Here is a 26,805-nt window from a genome sequence, read left to right as displayed (position 1 = left end):
TATAAAATACTTTTAAGTAAGCATACTATGCTTATTTCCCGCAATAAATTCAATGCGCGTAGAACATCAGAAATATTAAAGGAACATTACTTGCCCATACATCTTTGAGCGGATGCAAACGTGCACCTCAGCGTGAAATATCTCTTTGGGATGCGTTTTTGAAATACCGTATTTGAAGCAGTTGAATATGTTTAAAATTGTAAAATCATGATTACACAAAATATAAGAAAATTAATCAATGACGCTACCTTTTTAGGTCTGGCCCTCAGATTTCTGTATATGTTCTGATCTTTTCTTAATCGAATGGGCAAGATGGTGATGGTGAAGCCTCTGTGCCTGACACACGCCGTCGACTTTTTGGGTGTTAGGCAAGCCGGTTTCTTCGCATGTTTTCCTTTACCGTTCGAGCCAATGTTAAATGTGCATATAGTAAGAAAGTACATTAGTGCACATCCGGGGATCAAACCTACGATCTCAGGGATGAGAGTCGTACGCTGAAGCCACTAGGCCAACACTGCTCACACACTGCATACACAAAATATAGAATTAAATATTTTATTCCATTTTGCATATGCCTATGTAATTATATGCTTGCGCCTAGGTTTTATAATCCTAACAGTAAGATTGTTGGCCTCATGGCTCTGGCTTAAGAGGTGTGGTACTCGTAAACGAAACATCGCTCCAGCAATGAATCTTGCTATTACTCTTTGACAGACCTACCAACAACCAATAGATAAAAACAAATGTTGTTCGAATTTTTTGTTTACAGCGTTTTATGTAGTCTAAGGGAAAGTAAATTAATAGTTTACGTAATTTTTTGACGAGTTTTATTAAGACAATTCAGTGTTACCATTTAGTAAGACATATGATTATAATAACAAGAAATATAAATCATTTTATAAAAATATCAATTCATATTTTCGATTGCGAGTCCAGACACGATTCACAGTTCGTCACGTTTAGTATTTTGCATGAAAATTGAAACAAATGCTTTAATTTATCGATGAAGCAATGACCTTTGAAGTTCTGATATTTCCACGCTACGGGATTCGAAATTATCTTTTATCACACAGTCACAAGTTCACGTGGACTTATGGCAATATTAAATTAGTAAGTTAACTTTAAGGTATATTCAATCTTAAAATGAAAAATTAATTACAAAAAGTACATTGTTGACGCACTACAATAGCGAGGGATCAACATCCTAAACTCATTATTGAACTCAACACGAATGACATTGTATGACCATAGACTATCGGCATTAAAAAAAATCTAAGGCGCTACAACCTTTTTAGGCCTGGGTCTCAGATATCTGTATCTGTTTCATTATAATTTTTTCGATCGAATCGAATAGGCAAGTAGGTGATCAGCCTTCTGTCCCTGACGCGCACCGTCGACTTTTTGGGTCTAAGGCAACCCGGTTTCCTCATGATGTTTTCCTTCACCGTTCGAGCGAATGTCAAATGCGCACATAGAAAGAAAATCCATTTTTGCCCAGCCGGGATCGAACCTACGACCTCAAGGATGAGAGTCGCACGCTGAAGCTACTAGGCTGTTGGCCTACTACAGGCATAAAACCATGTACAATATGCAACAAATCCGAAAACACTACGATAGTACTAACGACATTCGATTGTATTACAATGGTATTCATAATATCCGCGGATGTCGTCGATTTGTTGTAGGTAGTTGAAAAAACAAAAGCTTTTGTGGTGTTGAAAGAAATTGGTGATGTTAGACCCATTATTAGATGCTACAAACGTGTTAGTAACATACGTTGCCTTCGCCTTGTTTCGATTAGATGAAATCTGAGATATACTGAGGATAGTGGTGCAGAGGGTGCAGGGCCGGACTAGAGGTCTGGAGTCCTCGTAAAAAAATCAGTTCAGTACTTAATAATTTATTGTGAAACCAAGTAGATTCCTTTAGTATTTACAAACATATATATCAAAATAAATGTTGTTTACTAGTGTTTACTAGATAAAACATTTTCTATTGTAGGAGCACCTCTTTTGTTTAGGCACCGGGGCTGTAGCCCAGGTTGCCCTCCCCTAAATCTGGCCCTATTAGAATCGGGGATATAATTCGCCGTATAAAATATGGCAAAGGCATAATTGATTACTAAAAGTTTTATTTGTGCTAAGTAGCTCAATGTTCAACTATAAAATAATAATTTAACTTAAAACTGTCATGTGGCATATGGCATTTTTAAGTGTATACTGAACCCTTAATTATATAAACACAGTTTTAGTTAAAGAACTAATGTATCTCTTTTCAATTCAGCGTAAAGACAATTTGTCAGAAAGAGACGTAATTAAATAAGTTGAATTGGCAATGCTTTATAAATAAGTCGGTTAGTTGTTATAAATAATCAAGGGTTCGTTTAAAATACAATCCTTATCTTAGTTTTGCTAAATTGTTTAAATCTATGATATGGTGTAAGACAGTTTTCTCCTAGTGATTTATTGTACATTGCCTTTGATATATGTTGGATATGAAGATACCCTTGGCTGTTTGCCTAAAGCGTATTTTAGCGTTAAGTAGAAAAAGAGAAGCCCTTAAGCGATTGTCGAAATATTTGACGGATGAATAGTGATCTGATTAGGGACTTATTTCGAATTTTCAACAGCGTTTCTCCTTTGAGAACAAGTTCAATCTTAAGACACTAATTGCTTTGAATAAAATAATATTTAGTATGAATATAATTATGTGCACGTTACCTTTACCGTCACATGTAGCTATTTATTATATCTTCACTTAACTCCACACATGCGCGGGCGCACATCCCGCAACGCGCTGCTCCCTCGACGGCGGACTCTGCAGAGGCATCATAATAATAATACTAATGATAATTCATAATAATGATTAATACATTTTGCGTATATAAATGTAAAAAAAATCTCGAGTCCTTAAATAAAATAGTAGTAGTAGTAGTAAAAATACGCTTTTTATAAAATCAACTATGACATTTTTTAGTGTGTATTTGGTTTGTCTAAATTCAAAGGTAATTATTAAGACTCGCCTTCATCTTTGTACGTTAGGTCATGAAAATGTCACATATACACAAAATAAATGTATACTATAAACCTAGATGGTAATAAAGTTATTAAGCTTTGATTAATTCCAATTCACAAATACAAGTACTTACAATATTCTTAACCTTCTTGGTAATAATAATAACAATAATAAATAGAAAATTTTAACAATTTTAATATGTTTGCAAACGTTGGCAGCATTTCCTCGGTGTATTGCGATACTTATTCGTAGAGCGAGGTAAGCACCAGCTCTGGGGTCACCGGTACTAATTACCAGGCACCAAACTAACTCTTTATTAGACCCTGTGTACTTGAGCCCCACAGCCCAAGAGTCTCTACTCCAAAGGGAACAAAATCGAAGTTGAAGAAAATACGTTTATTTTTGAGCCATTTATAATTTTCCGCTTACTCTGAGGCCGCGCTAGCTTTTTTGCATGCAGGTGAGAAGGCGATAACGTGCCCACACAATCCCATACCAAAGCCGGCCCCATCCTCTAAGGAATCAACAACGTCCCAACCGACCACCATCGTCTCTAGCGATGCCTGTTGGCTTCAAAATGGCATTGACGGAGACAAGAAGCGTAGGATGCTGAGCGCGGCGTGCCAAGAAAAACGACTTGCACTCTTTTGGCAATGTAGGCCATGGTGTATAAGCACTCTAAAGTGGAGGCAATGCCAAGTGATTCAGGGTCCAAAAGGGAGGTACCCTTTTGGAAGTTTGGCGAAGGATAAGCATTAAGCCAATGGCCAGCTTTCCTTAAAAGGTGTTAAAGGATAAAAATTAATACATCGTATATAAATAATACTGACTATATTTGACGAAAAACATTTCTATTTTTATTAAAAATGTAAAAAATATAGATTTTTCGTCGGGTGCTCTTATAAACATGTGACCTACACACGATCCTTTGTTTGCGCCATATTCTGGATGGATAGAATGCACAGTGGAATTTCTGTTAAAATTAATATTGAGGTATAAATATTTTCAATATAGTTAAGCGACAAAATTGAAAATGTAGACAATAAAAATGATAAAAAAAATATTGTTCAGAATCTAATTTATACATCGCTGAGGTTACTAGCCTTTTTGAATAGCAGCTATTTGGAATATTAAATATTAATTAAAATTTCGCACCATCTAAATGTCACACATGATTCAATATGTACTCTGCCTAGTCCAGCCATAAGTTCTCTTACAAATGAAAATGCATTTTTTTTAATGAATAAATGTAATATTATTAAAATGTTACCTACACGTCTGAGCTCGACGAGGACCAGTCTTCAGCTCTTATAAAGTCCAGAACGTTGGTTTCAAGCCAGGCTTGGCTGGCACGAACGAATAGTCATAGTTTTTAAAAAGGCCTGGTTATAACCAGGTGCAGAATCCTGGCATTGCTGAGAGGTTTCACAATATGATCCAAGACTGTATCTTGATACACTTTGGCTGAAGTGTTCACTCCTCCATAGGGGCTCCCTGGTGCTGGACTAGCGTGAAATAAATTTTGTCTCAAACATATTTTCTTATTATTCGAAATAAATTATATTTCTCGAAGTAAATCGTCTTCCATTATTTATTAAAGTAACAGATTTAATTTAACTGAAAACTTGATTGGTATATTAAATTTTAAAAAAATATTTTTGTATCTTGATACACACAAAAATATAATAAAATCCCCGTCTTTTTAATAAACGTTTCACAAACAAAAAAATATGATGAGTAAACCGGTATGCCTTAGACCCGACGGCGTGTGTCAGGCATGGATGGCTCATCTATTAAGAAAAGATCATGAAACTGATACAGATATCTGGGCCCAAAACCTATAGTTTGTAGCGTAACTGTTTTTATTAACCACGAAATTGCACCAAGTAAAAAATGTTAACTGAAAAAGTAATTCCATGATTTTCTTTAAACTCTTTTGCAAAACTTTTCGAATTGAAACAGTTGATAAAACAATTACCCCTATATCACTTTGAAAAAACTTGGGAAGTTAAATTAAGAGCTGAAACTTTTGTGTATTTAAAAATTGCGAATTTTGTGAAGGTATTTTAATTAATGGCTCAAAAATTGGCACGATTGAATTGTTTTCACAACCTGAATCGTTGAAGTCGGCGGAGTTTTCATACTCTTAATACTTAATAGGTTTTAAAAAGTCTTTTTACATTATATAAGAAATTAAGTCGAGGAATAACTTATCACTTGCACTCAATGTTTTGTTTTTTTACCTTTCTTTACCAAATAACGAGTAATAAGAAGAAAACATTATACAATCTGATCATTTCGTTTCCTTGATAAATCAAATTATTGAATTATATATTTTAACCTGTTTAGTAACAATAAAGTTTAGATGTTTTTCAACAAACAACATATTATATGTAGTCAAAATACAAGGAATAGTTGTTATTGACAATTAATAAAAGAGACATTGCCGTTTTGTGTAACGTTTTTGTCGGAAAAGAAGAGAAATATCATTATAGTAGGTATAAGAAGACGTGCATGCCATACCCTGTCCTGCACTAATTACTTTCTGTCCTCTCAGACAATCTGTTGCTGAGATCCAAAAATGAGAAAGTTGTGCTTTGTAAAAACCGTTCTGATCTGATATATCAGAGCGTAGTACTTACAATAATGTAAATTATATATATCTATACTATTCGTTTATTACTGTGAAAAATAGAGTGTTATATTGTTCAAGCAGTGCAACAGAAAATCTCAATTTCATTGAATCTCAAACAAATTCAATAATTAATAGATATCACTAAAATTTAGCGTTAAAGCGAAGTGCCGCAAAAAACTGTAAAAACTTTTTTGCAACAGCAGAAAGTTTCTTACTAAAACCCTAATATTCAATTGTGCATTTTATTCTAAAGACGACATTAGATTGTATTTAACAAGAATTCGTAAATCATAAAAACATTGTCCATACACAAAACACACACATATGCAAGATACTGTAGATATCCACGCATTTGTTATCCTATTATAACAAACTTTTAACAATCCCAAAATTATGTGACAGCTCTAGTTAATTAAATCATATGATACAACGTTTGGTTTTTACATTAAGTTATTTTTACACACACTCACTTTTTTATTTATTCATAGAATAAATAATAATAAATAAAAAAGTTTATTCATGACAATAGGTTGTGACTCAGTTAGTTAATTAAACCGTTAATTCTAGGTAGTTTTCACAGTAAATAAATTAGGAACGGCGAAAGTACTTTATGGGCTTTCTCGCTAAAGACATGCTTTGTGATTATATTCATTACCTAAATTAAATTCACCATGGTAATCTAAAAATATTTTGCTATAATCGCTGTAATTACTTAGACGGAATGTCTATTAACTCACAACTCATACACATCATATTTTTATTTTTGAGTTTATTTAACATGCTGAGCACAAGATTTTCTTAGCGAGTAAATGGCTTATTTAGGTAATATGAATTTAAGTACGATGTATGTAAGGATGCACTCTTAAAAGACTCCAGCTTCATATGTCTGAGAGGAATTAACGAGCTCCAGATTAAATTCGCATTATTTAATTTAACCGCAGTAGTTCCTCTGCTCGCTTTTGCGTTGTAACTCACAAAGACGGTAGGGTTACAATGTTTTTATATTATAGGGAGATAGGGAGTCTTAACCCTAAATAATAATATAAATGCAACAGTAACAATACAGTAAAGACCCCATGATGTCTTTAAAAATAGTATTTAAATATGGATTTTGACTTATAATCAGTTTCGTGGATCCTCTAATGGAATTCTAACTTCTTGGCCGTATCCTCAGCGATTACCCACATCTTTGCAACATATTTGTTGCAACCGCCGTAGGATCTTGGCTTTGGCGGTCGCAAGAGTACGCTATGTACTAGGAGCTAGGTTATTGAGAAAATCTACCAAATTCAAATTGACGGACGGTCTTGTATACGAACATGCCGGTTTTAATTTACTCCCTTGTTTGATACATAGAGATTAAACGCAGTTTCCATGATTTAATAATAATTGACTCTGGATAGAAGTTATTTCTAGTAAACATTTGTTATAGTTAACGACTTTCAGAAAAACATTTGCGTGTCAAGGTGTCCTATTTCGTTCTAATATACCTAATCGTTTATTAATGTTAACAGTGTTATGTAAACCAAAATAATTATTTTGGTTTCCAAAACAGTGTGAACTTTCAAGTTTACCGCTGGTTATATATATAAGTATAGTGTTAAATGCTAAAAACATATCTCTTCTCCTCCGTTTGGTTATAGTTTTGATTATTCGGCCGATTGAAGCGTAAACTAAATAACATTTATTTAAAAATGGCCCACCGTATATTGATGTTTAATAATAAACTGTAATGCAATACGAAGTATGGTAAAGTTCGTATTAGCTCAAATGAAACTGTTTAATTTAACGAGCTTCAGTCACTAACAAATCCAAACTCATGTTTGAGATGTATAAATGTTTATTTTCGCAAACTACGCGTGCCCCACTTGGCGACATCATACTGGCCGCACTACTCGGCCGTCATACAGTTTGCAACTAAAACGGAGGGTAGGTGACAGAGTGTGTGTCAAAAATCATGTGTATATTACGAAATTGTTTTACGCGCAAGTTATTTAATTATATTGTTAAATATGTATTATGTTTGCTTGCAATTAAAAATATGTATATCGGCAGAATACTTCATTTTCCAAGCGTACAAAAGTACGGATAGCAAGAAAAGAGTACGAGTACTTTAAAAGTCCATCCAGTTTAGAACATAATTAGTTCTATAGACAAAACTTATTTCATTCCGAAAAAATCATAGACACCCTACATATTTTAAGCCTTAGTTTGGATTTACACCGCTATACACGCGCATTATGAAAAATCTCTTACTGCAATGAAAACTCCATTTTAGGTGCAGTTCTAACTTTTTTCCTTTCACAACTGATTTACTGTACGTAATATATTTTGCGTAATATTTTTCATGCTCGCTATTTTTAAAGTTTTTAATTTTAACTCGATGAGAAAAGTAAACATTTGTTAATCATATTATGACTAGCTTTTATTCGCGTCGTCGTTTATGTAACCAGTGGCGCTTCAAACTTGTAAGCTTCAGCTTCTTTCTGTTTGTTTGACGATTTGTTTTTTCTAATAGTAAGACACACGCCGTCGACTATATGGGTCTATGTCATGCCAGTTTCCTCGCGGTGTTTTGCCTTCACAATACTAGCGACGCACATACAAACCCCATGGGGGGGAGTCATAACCTACGATCTTAGGGAAAAGAGTCGCACGGACGGACGAGGCCAACCTCGTTGCTTGTCCGTGCGACGTTGCACGTCCGGTGCAGCGTTGGCGCTGCGAAAGTTCTTATTTTAGTGAGCTTATTTTTAAATGCGATTGTGTCACACCCTGATACGCGCTAACGAAGTTATTCCGACCGCTAAGTATATATAGAACTTCTATGATATGATCTAAAGATTATTATTTGGTAAAAACAAAAAAAAATTCGGTTGAGTCACTATTATTCCCAATTTCCTTATACGGCGCTGAAAGAACTGTGTGAACATCCGAAAGGAGGAAGAAATATTCCCTTGAAATGTGGTGGACAGCAAAAGGGATGAACTTGTCAATTCTCAGACAACACACAAGGACAAGGATCCTGAGCTTCTTTGGACATGTAGCAGGTAGAGATCCCAATAACTTGGAGAAGCTTATGGTGACCGGTAGAGTGGAAGACACGAGACCCCGAGGCCGATCTCCTACTAGCTGGACCAACCACGTTAAGTTCCTTACAGGCCTTATTACACAGGTGGTCAGACTTACCAAAGACAGGGGCAAATGGATGATATGCAACACCAATACGACCTTGAGTTATGAAGAACGCGATACGTACTACGAAACAAAGCTCTTAAAGAAACTATACATTTATACAGTATGTTTTAAGAGGCCACATTTTCTCATGACGCTGCTCTTATATGGCTTTGTAAGCACATAAGTCACGTAGGGCTGCCTATTCCATACGTCATACAGGGCAAAGGCCTTCTGATCTTATTGTGGGTACCAGACTTTCCACTAACAAGCCTTCGTTTCCAGAATTTAAATTCAAACTTATCTGTTTTGAACCTGCACAAACTTTTATAACTATGAGCGTTCAATAAACATTTGAACCCAGTTAAAGTTTGAAATAACTTCATAAGTCAATACTCAAGAACTTTTAAACCGAATAAACAAGATACATTCGTTATAGTGTATTTCTTGCTCAATCATTTTCCATCCCTTTTGCACTCGTGTAATTTGTGTTTTTGTCCCACTTTGCTATTAACGTTGCACTAATGCTTCACGAATTTCTTGTACATTTTACTTGGCAACTGTTGTGATGTCGATGTTTTTAAATTGTATGAAAAAGGGTCTGCGTTGCTATTCAAAAGATATTTGGGATTCTGCAAACACTTAAGTTTGTAGGTATCTGGGGAATGGTGAATACTTGAGTGTGATTTATAAAGTTTTAGATTTACATTTAAGTTGCCTACTACTTTGTAGGGTTCTATTATCTATGAAACAATGGTATATGAATATTGTAGAGCAGATGGCAAGCTCTCCTGTTATTTAGTTATGCCCATGGACACTTAAAAAGCGGGAAGATCTCAATGTATTGAAATGGAAAGTTCTTTCTCATTAAATATTCCCAAAAATTACGCACATTATGTCAATATATCAGCTATATCTTAATTTTAAAATTAACGCGTTTTAATATTTATATAACCATGTTGCTCCGCCGAAACAAACAAAGAGCAAATTGTATTATATTTGTATCGGGTTAAACTTATTAATTTACCTAGATGAATTATCGGACATACGACGCGATGATAACAGTTTCATCGATAGTGGAGCTCCCACCGAGTAACGTCCTACGTACGTTTAATACTGTAAGGACTACTTGATCTAGTTCTTACGGTAGGAAATTAAACAATCCAATAATTTGATTCACTATAATTCACTATTTAACATAACCATAAAATAAACTATATCACTTATTAAATAAATCCGTGCGCATGCGTCGCAACTCCTCCAATTCTCAAAAATTTGTAAACAACCCGAAATTCATAAAAATGTTTAGAATTTAATTAAATAAATATTAAAAGCTAACCATACTAAACCATGCCAATATTACATGATTCATCTACTCAATCTACTTGATTGATTCAATATTCGCGCTCGTTGAAACAAATGACTGTTTAAACGCGACTAAACTGGAAAATGCAAGGTATATTTTGTATTTTTTTTAATAGAACTGGGGGCAAACGTGCACCGAGGCACCGAGGCTCACCTGATGTTAAGTGATACCGCCGCCCATGGACACTCTCAATGCCAGAGGGCTCATGAGTGTGTTGCCTGCCTTTTAAGAATTGGTAGGCTCTTTTCTTGAAGGACCCCAAGTCGAATTGGTTCGGAAATACTTCAGTGGGCAGCTGGTTCCACATAGCGGTGGTGCGCAAAAATTGCCTTGTATAAGGCTTCTATAGAAGTCTTAGTAAATCATCTAGTTGGTCTAAGATATGACGAATTGAAATATATATATACACCACTATTAGTGAAACCAAGTGTTGGCCCAGTGGCTTTAGCGAATCACATCCCTGAGGTAGGTAGGTTAAAATCCCGCACCAAAAGACTTTTTGTCTATGTGAACATTTTAGCACTTGCTTACGGGACTTTCTTAAGCAAATCATCGTGAGGAAATCGGCATGCCTTAGACCCGCCAAGTCTACGGCATGTGTCAGGCACAGAAGGCTGATCACCTACATACCTATTAGAGAAAACAAATGATCACATAGCAGAAACACAACGTCAGGCCCACTAAATGGTTGTAGCGCAACTGTTCTGATTACTTACCTAAATTGTAGTTTGTTAATTGTTTGTTGATTGTGCAACATAAATCATGACAGCTTGGATAGTTTTCTGAGCATTTATCCGCCAATCACCGCAAGATTGGCCGACGTCGTAGCCCATTAGTCAGTGTTGCTAGCGCATAAATTATACGCCCAATTAGCCGCATTGATGTCCATCTACGATAACATACGAGATATTGTAAACATACGCTTAGTCTATAGGAACTGCTTTAGGAATAGTGAGGCCGATCAGTCTCAAGACCCTGTGAAATATTTTTGGGAATAATAAAAAACGTGTGTGTTATATACACGTGTTAGAAGTTATACTCCTTTGTCGTAACAAAATAAAAATATATTAAAAATTTTATCTTTCGCCCTATTCTAAGTTTGTAGAAAAACGACACTAAGAATAGAAAAAAAAACTCTTATCATTCTTCCCTAACGCACCAAAAGAAGTATAACTTCAAAAAAACTGAAATGTTGACGATAACTAAATTCAAGGTGTCGGTTTTTTGTAACGGTGTGCGCGCGCATCGTAAAAATTTACTCTTATCATTTTTCCCTAACGCGCCAAAAGAAGTAGTAATTTGGTACCCTTTGGAGTACTTTTGGGCTTTTGGTCAACAAGTTCACAAGATCCATTAAAATTGGCTTAAAATTAATTTATATAGTGATATCTTTCCCTATGAAGTTAAGCGCTAATTTTAATGAAATTATATACATTTCGCATTTAATGTGACATTTTCAGTCGCCTTCGTTTCTAGAACATTTTTCTGTATGTGTACAAAATTGTTTGTCGCTTCGTCATCTGTATCGTCTACTATCAAATAATCTGCTTTCTTTATAAAACATTTCTCCATGGTTGTTCGATTCAGAAACTGCCATTAGTCGGTTACCATTAGATATTGTCCTGTTAAGGAGTAGGGATTTGGCTCCATTAGTGACTTAAGCCAGGTGTACTTTTGTATTTTTTTTTATGTATCAAAACGGACACAAGGCTCATCTGACTTGTAAGTGCGTTACCGGCTGTTTAGGAATTGGTACGCTCATTTTTTGAATGACCCTAAGTCGAATTAATTCGGAACGAATCTTTCCTATTCTGTTTTGCCTCCTGTATATGCATATTATTTATTTACATACACAGATATTACAGTGAGAGTGCTGTTCTGTGCTCTTTGAACAGTCTACTTCACTCCTTTAAGGGGGCAGTAGCAGCATAGGAAAATAACATGAAAAAATCCTTTGCCTTTCTAGTAGAGAGAAAAATGATTTTACAAAACGATAGCCGTGTCATTTCTATGTAAATTTTTGATAAAATATTCAGCTGAACATTAAAATTCTTGACGCATTAGGTTGGAAATTATATGGAGGTAGCACGATATGAATTTTAAATAGTTTCAAAAGTATATTACGTATCGATATTAATTTCATGGGGTATGACATTGTTTTAATTATACAATTTGTATGCTTGTATCGGTAATGATTTTATCTATGATATTTAAAGGGGATTGTAATCCTGCTCATTAAACATACTACAATTGTCTAAGTTTTTAATTTCATGGTGTACATGGATATTAAAAAGATTTTATTATAATTTAAGTGGAGTCATAAATTAATTTATTTTTACTTAAATCACGCTCATACAATTTATGATAGTAACAAACAACTTTCAACAACAACAACTAAAAAAAACAATAAAAGTATTACTATATCATCTCTCCAAATAAAATTTTCTGGTAAAAATTATTGTGAAATATTTCAAACACCTTTCAAATAAATCATATTTTTATATGCGGTAATAACGTTATAGCGAAGTTTTAAGTCTATTCTGAGTAATTTCAGCTAAATACCATATACCATAACGCATAACTATTACGTAACTTTTATGGATCAATTTTTCATGAGGCAAATCGCTGAACACCTCAAGAAATAGAACTACTTAGGGCGAAACTATGCTATGCGCCCTAATAAACCTCATTATTCGTTATTTTTTCGGAAATCTGCAAATAATCAAATAATGAATCTACTTTTTTTAATGACTCTAGTTACCCATTTGGAATCTTCTTTCATTGTTCTCAATTAACACATGCTTGTATCGTCTTAGTGGGTGTTGGCGACGTGCTAGAAATAGAAGCTTGAGCTTGAACTTAAACTTCGCGTACCAATCTTGGGAAGAATCTTTTTTCTTTCGCAAGTACTTTCGGTTGGTCAAAGCGTATGTAGTGATTAGGCCTATCTAGTATGTATTCACAGACTGCTGATTTTGTGTGTCGTCTATGTCTGATGTCCGCAATGTGTTCTTTGAGTCTACTGGACATATTGCGTTTAGTTACCCTATGTAAGACAGGCCACAGTCGCAATCCAGTGCATCTTGCAACGGGGTGTTACTTTTGATTGGTCTTGGAATCTTCTTGTGTGGCTTGAAAATTGTATTAATAGAAGCTCGTTTTAGGATCCGGCTAAATCTATCTGTCCTTTACATATGGCAGGTAAGCTGGCTGGGGAACTGTATGTGTCTTGTTTTTGTTTCTGTGATGCAGCCGGGGGATGCGCAGCTTGTTTCGGTGTACCTGTTTTACATGCTGTAGTTTCTCCTCGAGGTGGGCAGCATCACGTTGGGCTCTCTGGAACAAACATTTACCGACAGAAAGCAGTTGTGAAGGGTGGTGGTAGGATTTACCATTGAGGTACCTATTATAAGTTTATAATAAACAAATAGCTTTAATCCGGTAAAAAAAATTGTTTTCTTTCAATGTATAAAAGCTATGTTAACCAAAGAAAATAATACCGAATATTATAGTTTGTTATACGCAGAGCCGGGTCAATTCAGTACTATGCTATAAAACTCGAAACACCATTCCTTTATAACCCAGAATACTTAATAGTTCCCCAGTTTTCCACAAAACTGTAAATAAAAACGATTTTCGTAAAAGTTTATTCGCGGCACTGGATGTGTATTGTGCCAAGCCGAAACTTTTCAATGTTCTCAAATATATTTTCTGCTTAATATTCTATGTTAACTTGTATTGTCTGGCTGTATATGGATTATATAAAAAAAAATCATAATAAACGAATAGAAACATCTCAACTTTTTTACTATAGACAATTGCCTAATATATGACCTCAAATGACTCATTAGAAAATATAATATTTTTATTTTTATTTCAGGAGTTACAGTTATCTGAGTGGTCTATGAAATAATCTTAGTGTAGATGATACCTAACGAATGCTGGAACGTGAACTGTGAATAATTTCACTCTATATTAACAAATCCTGTAAAACAAAAGATTGAATGCTATGTATTTCAATGCTAAATGAAATTCTAGCTTATGATACTGAAGAGTGCCTACGTCTGGCTTTTCTCTCGGGGCGTAACTCAGACGTTTTAGGTAATTGACTTGCTAATAAAACTAATTAAACCTGAGTGAGCAAAGTGTACATTCTCATTTCTTATAGGGACTAATTTAATAAAGTGAAAACCTTTCAGATATATGATGTAATGGTATGGCATGGTGGACTCATTTTCCGCACTTAGACTCGTAATTGGTCCGTTGTGCGTTAAGTCCTGGCTAATTTAGACAACCTAACTCTTTCCAGAAGCACAGAAGTCTCCCGGGCACTTTACAAGCTCCACCTCACTGTTCCGAGGATTTTTGTACGTTGTTTAGCCACAGCCTCGCATTCCAGGACTACGTGGGTGACTGATTCCTCTGCGCTGAAATAGACGCCTAGGACAAAAATATGTTTATTAAAGATACAATCCGTAACTGTCCCTATCGTTGTTTTGAGATTGGTTCTATTTAGGCTTAGTCGCTGTGTCAGTTGCTGATATATGATGTAATTATTTAAATCACTCCTTAAGCGTTACTTACCAACAATAAAAAAAGTTCGTTCATCGAAACAAACCTTTAAAAGATCTCACAAGTTGATAAAACGTTCATTCTAACACAAAATTTCGGTATTCTAAGGTATATAAAAAGGAAACGGTTTAAAAGCGCTAAAAACATTAATATTTCGTGATTAAAATCTCGAGTGCTGTAATAAATTAAAATGAATGAAATTAATATAAAACTCTAGGCACGGAAATGCACGGCGCAAAGGATTTCGTGTTTAATCCAAATTAATTCGACGACAATTTTTATTGAAATTTTCGCTTTACATTACTCGAAATATTTTTAATTTCATATTAACCTGTAAATTACCTGTACAAGTATTTAAAAGAATCAACTTCATAATATAATTATTGTAATCAATTTTATCGCCAATCATACAACAGATTCGCATATTGTACTTTTGTATCTGTAGCTAAGTTAATTATAATGTTCAATTTCATTTCTTTTTTTATATTTTTGTGTCTATTAATGTACTCACTTATGTTTTATGTTTGATTTATATTGTTTATCTGTTTTGACTTTGTATACTGTCTAAGTGTTCTTTTTTATATGTTGTGAAAGATATCTAATAAATAAATAAGTTTAGTGAAAAATATTATTCCATTTTACGTAATTTATTATTTATAAAATGTAGATGAATGCTAAGTTTGGGTGATAGTCGCACTTTCGTCTTCAATCCTAAAACATAAGAACCGCTAAAAAAACAGAACGGCTACGATTTATAAATTTAAGTGTGTAAATATTAAGTATTGCCCCATTGAACATGTTATATATATAGAGTTACTATTTGGAATATAAATAAGATAGTATATATATAGATATACATTTAAAAAATCAGAGATTAATAGAACATTTGCAGGGAACAGTTCGTTGTCATATTGTACTTGTTCTTAAACTCGTAAAATATTATTTACAAAATATGTATTTGCTTAGCTAATTTGGCCCTTGTAATTTCCCTGGTCACTTGATTCGCCATCTTGTTCGTGTGCAAAGATTATTACCACCTGAAGCAACCCTAATGTTTGGTTAACGCCAACTAAAAATCAACCAGATATTAATTTACATTTTGAAAAAACTTCTTCATTTGAATTTTAAACAAATCCCGGTATTTTAACTGTGCATCCCGCGAAATCTTTTGTTTCGAGCGAAATGAGTGAAACTGCCAAGTTGTGATTTTTCAGAAACATTATGCAAATATGACGTAGACTAAAAATGTATTCGAGCGCGAGTGGCTAAATAAAAGTTTTAATTAAAAATAAACTTTTAATTAATTTTGTTTTGACGAACTTAAATTGTGGGAAATGTAAATTTTACTGAAATAAGTGAAATGTATCTATCTGTGTATTATTTTTTTTAATTTCATAGAACACGTATTTATCTAATTTAGCGTCCATAGTGAACTTAGTCAATGAACAAACTTGACACGAAAACAATATTATCACTGTTGTTAAAATAAAATTTCATGGCAATTATTTATACAAGTGCAACTTGAATACGAACAAAATCAGTTTTTTAAATATTAAATTGTTAAAACTGCATTCCGTTAAAAGAATATTTATTTAAATGAGTAAGTACAACAAAGATCTGATAATGGTGACAACAATCCATTCAAAGTTATTACAATTGACGAAAATACTAAAGACGAATAATTATACAAGAGATATTCGTGTATCAGGGCCGTTGATTTCTCTGATAATACTTTATGATGCGAATTCCAGACAGGTAACAATTTTGAACGCCACCAACCTCATGAATTAAGTACGTTGTTTTGAACACGTCACAAGAGCAATAAATTGAAAACGATTCAAGTTTCCAACTTGAAATTCTGTCATAACGATCTAGAAACGTGACTTCCTGCGTCTTGGTACATGAGATTTTTGCCAAAACAAGAGATCGTATAAATATTCACGTGTCAAAAGTTTTGTACGGGTGTACCGGCGTAAATCATTTGACGATTTTTGAAATTTTACGAAAAATTGAAATATGAAATACTTTTAGTATTTAAATTAAGAACGCTTGTATCGTATATTTATAAGTTTGTCCTTAGACCTTCTGTTTCTTTGGTATTTTATCTTTATAGGCATATTTATATGCATCGCATAGCATGTGCATCGCCGAAATTTTCATTATTCGAGGTTAAGGTTAACCTTTATTCGAGGTAAAAAGTCATAGAAAGGCATCGCCTGTACAGGAATGGATACAGTATTTGGTATTAGGTTTCAAATTCGTTTCACAAATGGAAAATCCACATATGAACTACGGACCCGAACTGAATTGGAATCGACCTCGTATGTATACTTAGGAAAGTAAAACTGGATTTTGAAATCTAAAAAAGAAATAGAAATCGACTATTTTTTTCAAATCTTCAAAATCAAAATGTCTTATTGGACGATAAAAAATTGAGTCATACGGCAGTGTAACAATATTGTAAATCGGAGCATAAAAATAAATCGCTATTTTTTATAGTTGGCAATCCAAGTACTGAGATTGTTTCCACATCGGAGACCAGCACAGGGAATCAATTCTGTGAGGAAATTTATGGCGCACTCTAGAATTAAACCCTCCACTAGAGATAACCTTTATTTTGAGTTAACTGCACACTATGGGAAATAAATTGCTTTAAATTGTTGCGAAATAATGTGGTGTAAATGAAAGAAACTTTTTGCTTCGGTAGGGTTCTTTCATCAAACTTATTTTGTTTCTGTGTGATTTATAAATCTTAAACTAGTTTATTTTACGAAAAATAAGGGTGCTTCAAGTCTTATCGTCTTAAAAAGCAGATAAAGGTATTTGTTTTTTCTAATATATATTAATAATTACCTAAAATACGTACGAACTACGGCAAAAAAATGTTTACCTACGAAAGCGCACAGCTGTATAATAAACTACCCACAAATATAAAAAAAATATTACTTCTTTCAATTCATTCAAATAGAAGCTAAAAATTCATTTTTTTATATTTATTTTTTATTTATATGTCTTTGGTTACTTTTAAGTTTATTGCATGTACGGCTATCGTTTTATTGTGATTATTTTAAGAACGACTACAATGTAATGTTAATCTAAAGTATTATTCTCATGTAAGTGACATTTTTGTCTTTTTTGAGAAATGAAGTCTTTAAACCTAAACCTAAGAGATAGTTGGAAAAAGCTGGAGAAGGCCCTTAACCGTGAAGGAGTTCAGGTGGACGGAAATGATAGTAGCTAGGATAACAAGAAGCTAAATATTATTTTATTTGTAGTGGAAATATGAAGTTAAACTACTTTCATTATTATATTAATAATAATAATCCCGTTGGGCTACAACGTTGTGCCCATACAGACCATTTTATTTTAAGTAATCAGGCAAGTCTTACACTTGTGGTTTATTTTTTGATTTAAGTCATGGTGGTTTCTTCACGATGTTCTTCACCTTACGTACGTGTCATACGACTTCAGGTATGAGAATCGCACGCTGAAGTACTATCAAACATTACACTTCTAAACAATATCAACATTTATAGGTTAACATAGGATATTCTTGTTTACAATAGTAGAATCAATGTCTTCCAATAGATTGATAAAAACAAATGTATGATATGCCCTAATGTCTGACCGTAACAATAATATTATAGGTACATAAATTACAATTCATGTCAATATTATTCTCTGCTGACATTTCGTCATAACAAAGTTATCCATATTTATTTGTTTGTTGGATATTTTGGAGACTGTGAATGTTTGGTAATATCTTTGTTTTCCTTATTTATATAAAAGAAAAGTTTTGTACCATGCCCGAAAATCGTCCTAGTAAGAATAGAATGACGTGAACTATTGTTTAGAGGTGTAAAAGTATATTTTACATTCCCACCATAAAGCGCCGCAAAGAACGCAAGTAATTTAGTCTAATTAACAAATAATTTATTATAACGCCGAAATCTCAATTTATTTTAATCACAATAATTAGCCTTCTTTCTTGGAAAACTTAACCCATCATCCAAGTACTTATTTAAATTGTTACAATTAAAGCGAGATATAAAACCTGTATAAGTTCATACCGGGTGCTTAATCTCAATCATTAACACAAAGTCTTGACCAATTTTCTATTCTAAATTATTTGACTGTTTTAAGACGGGTTTTAATTTTTTTTAATAAATGAATACCAATCTCCAATAATGGAGACCACCTCCAATGGCACCAAAGAAGCAGACGATTTATTTCAACATGAGGTACGTTGCAATAAACCACAATAACCCGTGTTTATTCTAAAAGTTAGGGATTTAAATTCGTGGGAGTCGATTGTAGTGACCTGTATTGAAGACACTAAACTAAAAGTTAAGATATAAATTTACTGATGTCCGAACTTCTACGAATCCGGGATTTCATCTAGACTGCAGTCTAATACCACAGATCGAATATTCAGTAGGGAAAATACCTATATATGATAGATTTGTAAGAGTCGTTTAAGATAATTTACTTATTTTTTAAAATTATTATTACTATGTAGGCTAGTCGAAAACGGAAATCATAAGCGTTATTAACTTGAAATTTACTGTATTGGTGGAGAAATACGAGATTAAGATTAACTCTTTATTTTAGTGCCGAACAAAACATTAACTTTACATAGACAATCCCAGTCATTCATAAAATACTGTAATGTATAATATGTATATAATATTTCCATTACATCAACTAATATTGAATTTTTTATTCACATTTATTATAATATCACAACTGTTTGTAAGAAGACTATACTTTCTAACTTAGTATGGGTTCGAAGCCAAGACAATCAGATTAAACGAAATGATCTTTATTGGAAACTAGAAGAATCTTGCACGATGTATTGGATATGTGATAGATTTTATTCCATATGTTCTACTTTTCTTACACTTCGTAAAACTATATATTTACTTAAAAGTAATCTAATTATGAATATTTAGTATAAATTCAAGACTGTTTTAAATCATTGTATACAAAATTTATCGTTTTTTTATGAAAATATTTTTTCGATGAACCTCTAAAAAATAATTTTATTTTTTTTGTACTGTAGCAGAGCTTCAGCACATCATTGGCCTGTGAACCTCTGTCTTCATCAGGTGATCAAGAGGAGGAATGGGAGGAAACTCCTGACGTATAGAAATATTAAAGGAACCACAATAGTCGGTCCAGAATTTACATCGACATGGCGGAAAAGGACCTTCTGGACTTTCCATGGTTATAAAAAGTTTAAAGTAGTAAGTAATAAGAGTGTGATTAATTTAACATTTTACTTTTTCGTTCTAATTGACTGCGTAATTTTTCTATTTCAAATCATTTTTCCATCCTATGAAATATTTAAAAATTAATATTATTATTTGCTAAATCCATAAACCCTTCTAATCAAAGGCAATTTAAATTCATTTCGGCCGAATATTACATAAAATGTAAATCAGCCATGAATTCCTCTGTGATGTTAACTCGCTTTATCGTCAGTAACTTCTGAATTGCTTTCGGACTCAATTTTTGACATCTTGACAAGAACAGATTATTGATCACTTCAACAAGTACTCCATAGTGACTGTGCTGAGCTCTAAAATAAATAATAATATATTCCTATTTATATTGTCTAATAATAAAAATATTATTAGTGTGTTAGTTACAAAATTATCCTAAATATTATATAAGCAGGTAAGCCTTAAAGAATATTCAATAAAAAAATTAAAAAGGTTATGCAGAACATGTAGTAAATTGCAATGAGCCATATAAGGCAAATCCAGCCTTTCCGTCCAACCAAGCAAACCAGCATGCTTTTAGGGCACGAAAAAATGTTAAATCGAGTTCCAAAGATATGTAAAGGTCTGTCTTTGTCTGCGACTAGAACACGGGCCACACAATAAACATGTTGAGAATCTTTAGCAGGTGGATTTACCAGCAGGCTGAGTAGCCTTGAGGCTAGGGCGGATTTTTGGGGCGGCAAATTATGTAACCTCATAGAAATCAAACATATTTCTACATGACCATTTTATGTTTTACAGATAGATAACAAACTTTTCCGATGACTCTTGTCATTGTTTATTCGTTGTAGCAAACTTTCCGACCAGTAATCGACTCTGGGCCCTGACTCGTTGTTGGAATGAAAAGAGCGTTATTTCAAAAAAATATTTCTCTCTTCCGTGTTTCCCCTATCAACCCATACATATCAGTTCCACCACTAGTTGTAGGCTAGGAACTGGATTGTTTGTGAAAATGCACATAAAAATTATTTTATGTGCATTTTCAACGAAATTGTATTTATTGAAAAATATTCTAGGACAGTCTAGAGGCGAGGGCGGAAAAACTTCAAAGCCTTGAAAATTTGTTAAATCACCACTGCTCATTAGCCCAATGTCAGGTACAGAAAATGTGTCTGCTTTCTACTTTCACGAGATAATATTTGACATTTAAATAATTCATTGTCATGTGTGTTTGTTGATATTGAAAAATTTAGCCCGAGTCACATAGGGTTCATTCGTAGAGTGCGTCTAACAATAAACGTTATTATTTTATGCCTTCGATTTATGAAAATATATGATTAAATTAGAACGGTTGCTTGTAAACAACTTAAGTTATTATTGCTCCGTATTATTTTCGTGGGTGATACTTTGTTATCGGGGAAATGCATTTTTTATTATTCACACAATCTAAGTGAGAATTCGTGATAATATTGCGTATTATAAAATTAATGAAGTTCGATTAGCAGCGATAAGTAAAGTATTATTTATTTATTTTGTTTATTAACACTTCGTTACACTACAATAAAAAAATTTAAACATAATTAAATCAAAAGGAGGGCAACTAGCGGCCTTATCACTTTCGAGCGATGTCTTCCAGGCAACCACTGTGAGTGAAGGAAAGAAAAATGTATTAAATTACATAAGATAGGCATGTAGTGCAAAAATTATTATGGATATAATAATAATTTTTAAAATTGTTTTTTTAAGAGAAACCGTTATTGTTGTGTCCTGTGGGTCAAGTGCACCGCCGCTAAAACATTTAAAATGGCGCCTGGTAGATAGTACTAGTGATGCCAGGCTGGTGCTTTCCTCGCTCAACGAAAAACTATCGCAATAAAGGGAGGAAATGCTGCCAGCGTTAAAGGTCTGCCACAGGGACCAAACTATTTAAATTTGTTATAATTTTCTATTTATAATTATTATTATTATATTATACATATACAAATATTTATTTGTAAATATATTAGTGTGTTAAAAATAAATAATTATATTACTCATATTGTAAAGATGAAAGATTTTAATGTCTTATTGGAACTCACTTGAATTTTAAATCAATGCAGAATTAATCCGATAAAAGCTGTTTTCAATGTCGTTTTAGAGCGCGAAAGTAATAATTATAATAATTCATAATTACTATGCAAAACCTTCACCTCGTCTTGGTTAGCAATTTCCACTTTTAATAAACGGAAAGAACAATCTTTTTAAATCGCTTAAAGCAAATTTTAAAATCATTTAAGTTTTCCGTAAAAGACTAGCGTCTGCAATATCTCTAGCTATTTTGTAATGAAACAGAAAACTTGACAAAGAGACCGGTAGAAATATGATGTAAGAAAGTAAGGTACGCCAACACTCTTAACCTGTATATTTTTATTTATTTAGCGCCGTAAAGTATTTTCATGAAATTGTCTGTCGCAAGCGCCCAGGACTTCTGGACCCTTCGTGAATATAATATGTATGCGTGCGTGGTGTCAGTGGTGAAGCCAGCATCATCATACGTTCGAAATTTAATTAGGAAATCACAGACTACGTTAATTTGGAAAAAATAATGAATTTTTCTTTGTCTGCTGTTTTATTATTTACCATATAATGATGATTTATTTAATATAAATTGCACGACTACATGACAAAGCGTTTAATACGAAATAAAATATAGTAGTAAAAATCTAAAGACCCCAATAAAATGTAGACTAATAACACACTTAAAATCTTATTTTTAGCATGAAACTAAATGTTTAATTGGTAATGACCAACATTGCCAGTATAAAGACAAGTTGTTGAAGTACCTTACTTGTAACATGGACTATTAGAGGAAGGAGTCTTTTAAGAATAATTAGAAATCAATTTTAATATCAATGATTTAAAAATAATCTTATTTTTATGAAACTGTAGTTAATTTTTAATTCTGCACACCTTATATTATTGTCTCATGTGTACAATATTGTCCTTATTTAGAGGTAGAAGAAAACTTCACAACATAAATCTCTCGCCAGATAATTGAAAATTTCTCCTATTATAAAGTAAATATGATTGAAAATCGCTCGTCTAACCATTTGTCAACTGAATCGTTTTACAGGAATTACCTTGAAAATATACGTAAGGTTAATTTTCAAAAAAATAACATTTTCTTCTATGGAATCAATATAATATATGTATGTATTTCTAGGTCTTTCGAAGCATCGGAGATCTGCCTATTCTGACACAGTTAAACTTGCGAGGGTTTTGAGTGCTGGTTACTTACAAAAGCAATTTTTTTCGTAATCGTTCCAGTTAAAACCACTTGTTTTAATATATACCAATATATTGTGTTCGAGGTTTTAAATAAATGGTGATAATGTTATACGTTCTCCTTGGAAAGAAAAAATAAATACTGGCAGGCGTAGCCCAGGCATTAGATAAAACAATCATTAATTTATTCATTCAATTTTAGATTTCAAAATTAGAAAGCGTCGTATTGGTACGTGTTCTTAATTGAATTTTACGGTACGGTTGTAAAATAGCTTTGTTCTTGAAAAAAAATACCACGTAAAGAGAGAAATAACAGTCTACGACTTGGAAGAGACCGTCATCTCTAATCCGAAGAAATTTGAGGCGATACCAACCGGTAGTAAGATCATGGACTGTATGGATACTTTATACGCAGGACAAATAACAAATATGCCAGCAATGGCGTAGTAAACGCGCTAAAGTGTTTTGTTTCATTAAGATAACGCCCCCGCAAAGAAGTTCAGACTATCGATGCCTGACATTCATGAAGCTGGCTTTGAAATGATAAAACATCCTCCAAATCCTTCTAGTTAATATCCAGTGTGTAAACGTAAAAGCTAGTAAAATAAAATAACTATACGTTATACACATTATCAAAGCAGTAATTACGATTTATCACTTATTATGAGTTGCAATAAGGAGAGAATATTCGCAATTCTGTAATAAGTAATAACATAAATTGCATTTTTTTCTAACTTGTCGATCTCACCAAAAAGGATGCCATAAAAGGGGGTGTTAGTCACCATGGTTCAAAGTTATTGATAATTACGTGGTATTAGATGCGTAGAAGTACATAGTTTTAAATACTTCTTCAAGTTTAACATTCTCACGGGAAATCAGACAAAGCTTTGGCCAAGATATTTTGATGTAAAAATAAAAGTTACATTTTTCATATATTATCCATTCTCGTGGTTTAAACTGATTTTACAAAACGTAAGTAAATGATTTTCTTAAATATATATTTCTTATCTTATATGAATAAATGATATCCTCAATAACCCGATTAGTGTATGAGCCCAAATAAACTGGCCCATTGCTATTCAGATACGTCAAAATAAAACAGTCACTTAATTATAGACACGTCTTTAAAATGTGTACAAACTACGAGTCTGTATATTTTCAGTCCGCAAAGCTCAGGAAATAGCTATGTTTTGTTTTATTTTCTGCAACTACACCTGTCAGCGCTCGCTAGGTTTAAAGTAAACGTGGAGAGAATTCTATTAATTAATAAGAGAAAAACGACAGGAGTGGAGTCAAGTAAAGTGTGGTTAAAAATTTAAACTCTATATAAATTAATCCCGTATATAAAATGCATAGTAAATGTTGTATTATCTGCGTTAAGCGTTTATTAGTATTGTAGAGGAAGGGTGGTGAACAGTCCCTCCAACCTAAAGGAATTATCCTAGACCAGTTTAACCAGTGGTCGGCACGAAGGTCGCTAGTGTCGAGAAGTTGGATACATCCTTAGAAATCGGAATAACTTTGTTACCGCGTCTCAGGGTATGATAGGGAGTGATTGTAGCTGTAGAATGTAGGTGTATAGTATTACCTAGTATTTACAATTACCTAAAAAATCATGGTCTTATATAAGTAATCTCTATTTAGTAGAAGGTTCTTGATCTCAGTTCTACAATACCATCTTATTACTATAATATATACACAAAAAATTCTACACCTGGTACACGAAATACCCAAGCCTGGCTTGAAACCAACGTTCAGAACTTTATAAGATCTGAAGACTGGCCCGCATCTAGCCCAGACCTCAGCCAAAATTATAGTCAGTTTTAAAGGAGCTGCCTGCTCTAAACGACACAGCAACATTAAGTCTTTACAAATCTTTAGAGCAAGCAGTGACGAAAGAAATTTCGCTTGAAAACAGTGCGTAAATCCGTTGATTCGTGGCCAAACAGTTTAAAGGTCTGTATAAAAGCCAAAGGTGGACATTTCGAATTGAATACTTTTTGCTGAAATAAATATGTAGGTATACATTTTAATAATATTACATTACTTCATTCAAAAAAGCATTTTCATTTGTAACAGATCTTATGGCTGGACTAGGTATATTGCTACAGATAAAATCTTGTGAGTATTTATTGTATCTGGCTTTAGTATGTACAGTAAATGTAAAATTATATCAAAATTACACTTTATATAGCAAAATAATGTTTGGCCCAATTTAATTAATTCATAATACCCAATTTGGTCGCACATTGTGCACTCTTAATAGGATTTGCGAGTAACAATAGACTCTAAATAAACGTATCATTATGAAATATTACATAAATCCATTACTAGTGAAAGTATAAAGACTTAATGATTGCTGATTGAACGGCAACTGATCTGTATTAAAAAATGTATGGCTCCATAACTATCGAATAAAAAATTAGGCATTTACAAGTATAATGTATGATTTTATAAATATTATAATTATAATTTCCTTTTGGTCAATAGTGACAATATTAAAATAAATTCTAACTAATCAGATGAAAAATCGGTTGCCTGAGCGATATAACAATAACATATTGTATTGTTATTTCTATGTTATTCTTTTAGTATTATCTGTTTGCAATAAAAATTATTAAGAAAAACACTTTTTGAACGGATTAAAGCTATGTATTATTATTAAAAACTTATAATTATTTAAATAATAGTAAATTTTAAATTTAGAATTATTTCTCTATCTATTTTAACAAAAGACAATACTATAAAAATACTTATCATCATTTAGGATCATCTAAGGAGAACTGACATTATTTTTGTTTGTTTTATTTAAAAATGTGTAAAAAAGTATGTAAGTATAAAAATAATTTATCATAGAAAGTCTTACCTTAGTCAAGTATTCATTTCTAAATAATGACTTTATTATAAAAAACGCAATCCTGTCTAAAATCAACAAGAATTGGTTATGCACAATGAAAAAAAATTACACTTGAAACAAAAACATACATAAATTAATTAGGAAAAGCAAAGTTACCTAATAAAAATTAACTAACTACTATAGGCACTAAGAAATATTAAAACTTTTGTCAGTTCACTCAACGGACAATAAAAAAGCCCTTTAACTATGTAATTAATTAATTAAAGCAATACAGCGAATTATATCCTTTCGAGAAAGTTAGTTCTAGCTGTGGGCAGACGATGTTGCCTTCTAACGTACCCATTAGACACAATGAAGCTAATTGATATTCTAATTGATACTCTCTTAATTAACTATAATTAATTAGGAGAGTATCAAGTTGCTGTCAAGTATTTGGGCGTTCAAGTCGATCAAAACTTTTAAACCTTTCATAAAAACGGGACTAAAGAAAAAGTATTCTAAGTGTTCTAATTAATACACGCCAATAATAATACGCAAAAGTCACCTCATTAGAGTAGAAATAGCACAACGTGACTTATATTTTTAAAGTAGGCGCCAGTCTCCCCTATCGCTATTCAGTGGTAGCACTTTATAGAATGTCCTCCGAATAAGGCAAACGGCTATCTTAAAGCAACATTCCCAACTAACGTTTGACCCT

This window comes from Pieris brassicae, chromosome 6 (assembly GCF_905147105.1).
Source record: "Pieris brassicae chromosome 6, ilPieBrab1.1, whole genome shotgun sequence".
Taxonomy (NCBI): domain Eukaryota; kingdom Metazoa; phylum Arthropoda; class Insecta; order Lepidoptera; family Pieridae; genus Pieris; species Pieris brassicae.
The sequence above is the reverse complement of the archived record's forward strand: the minus strand, read 5'-3'. Positions refer to the sequence as shown.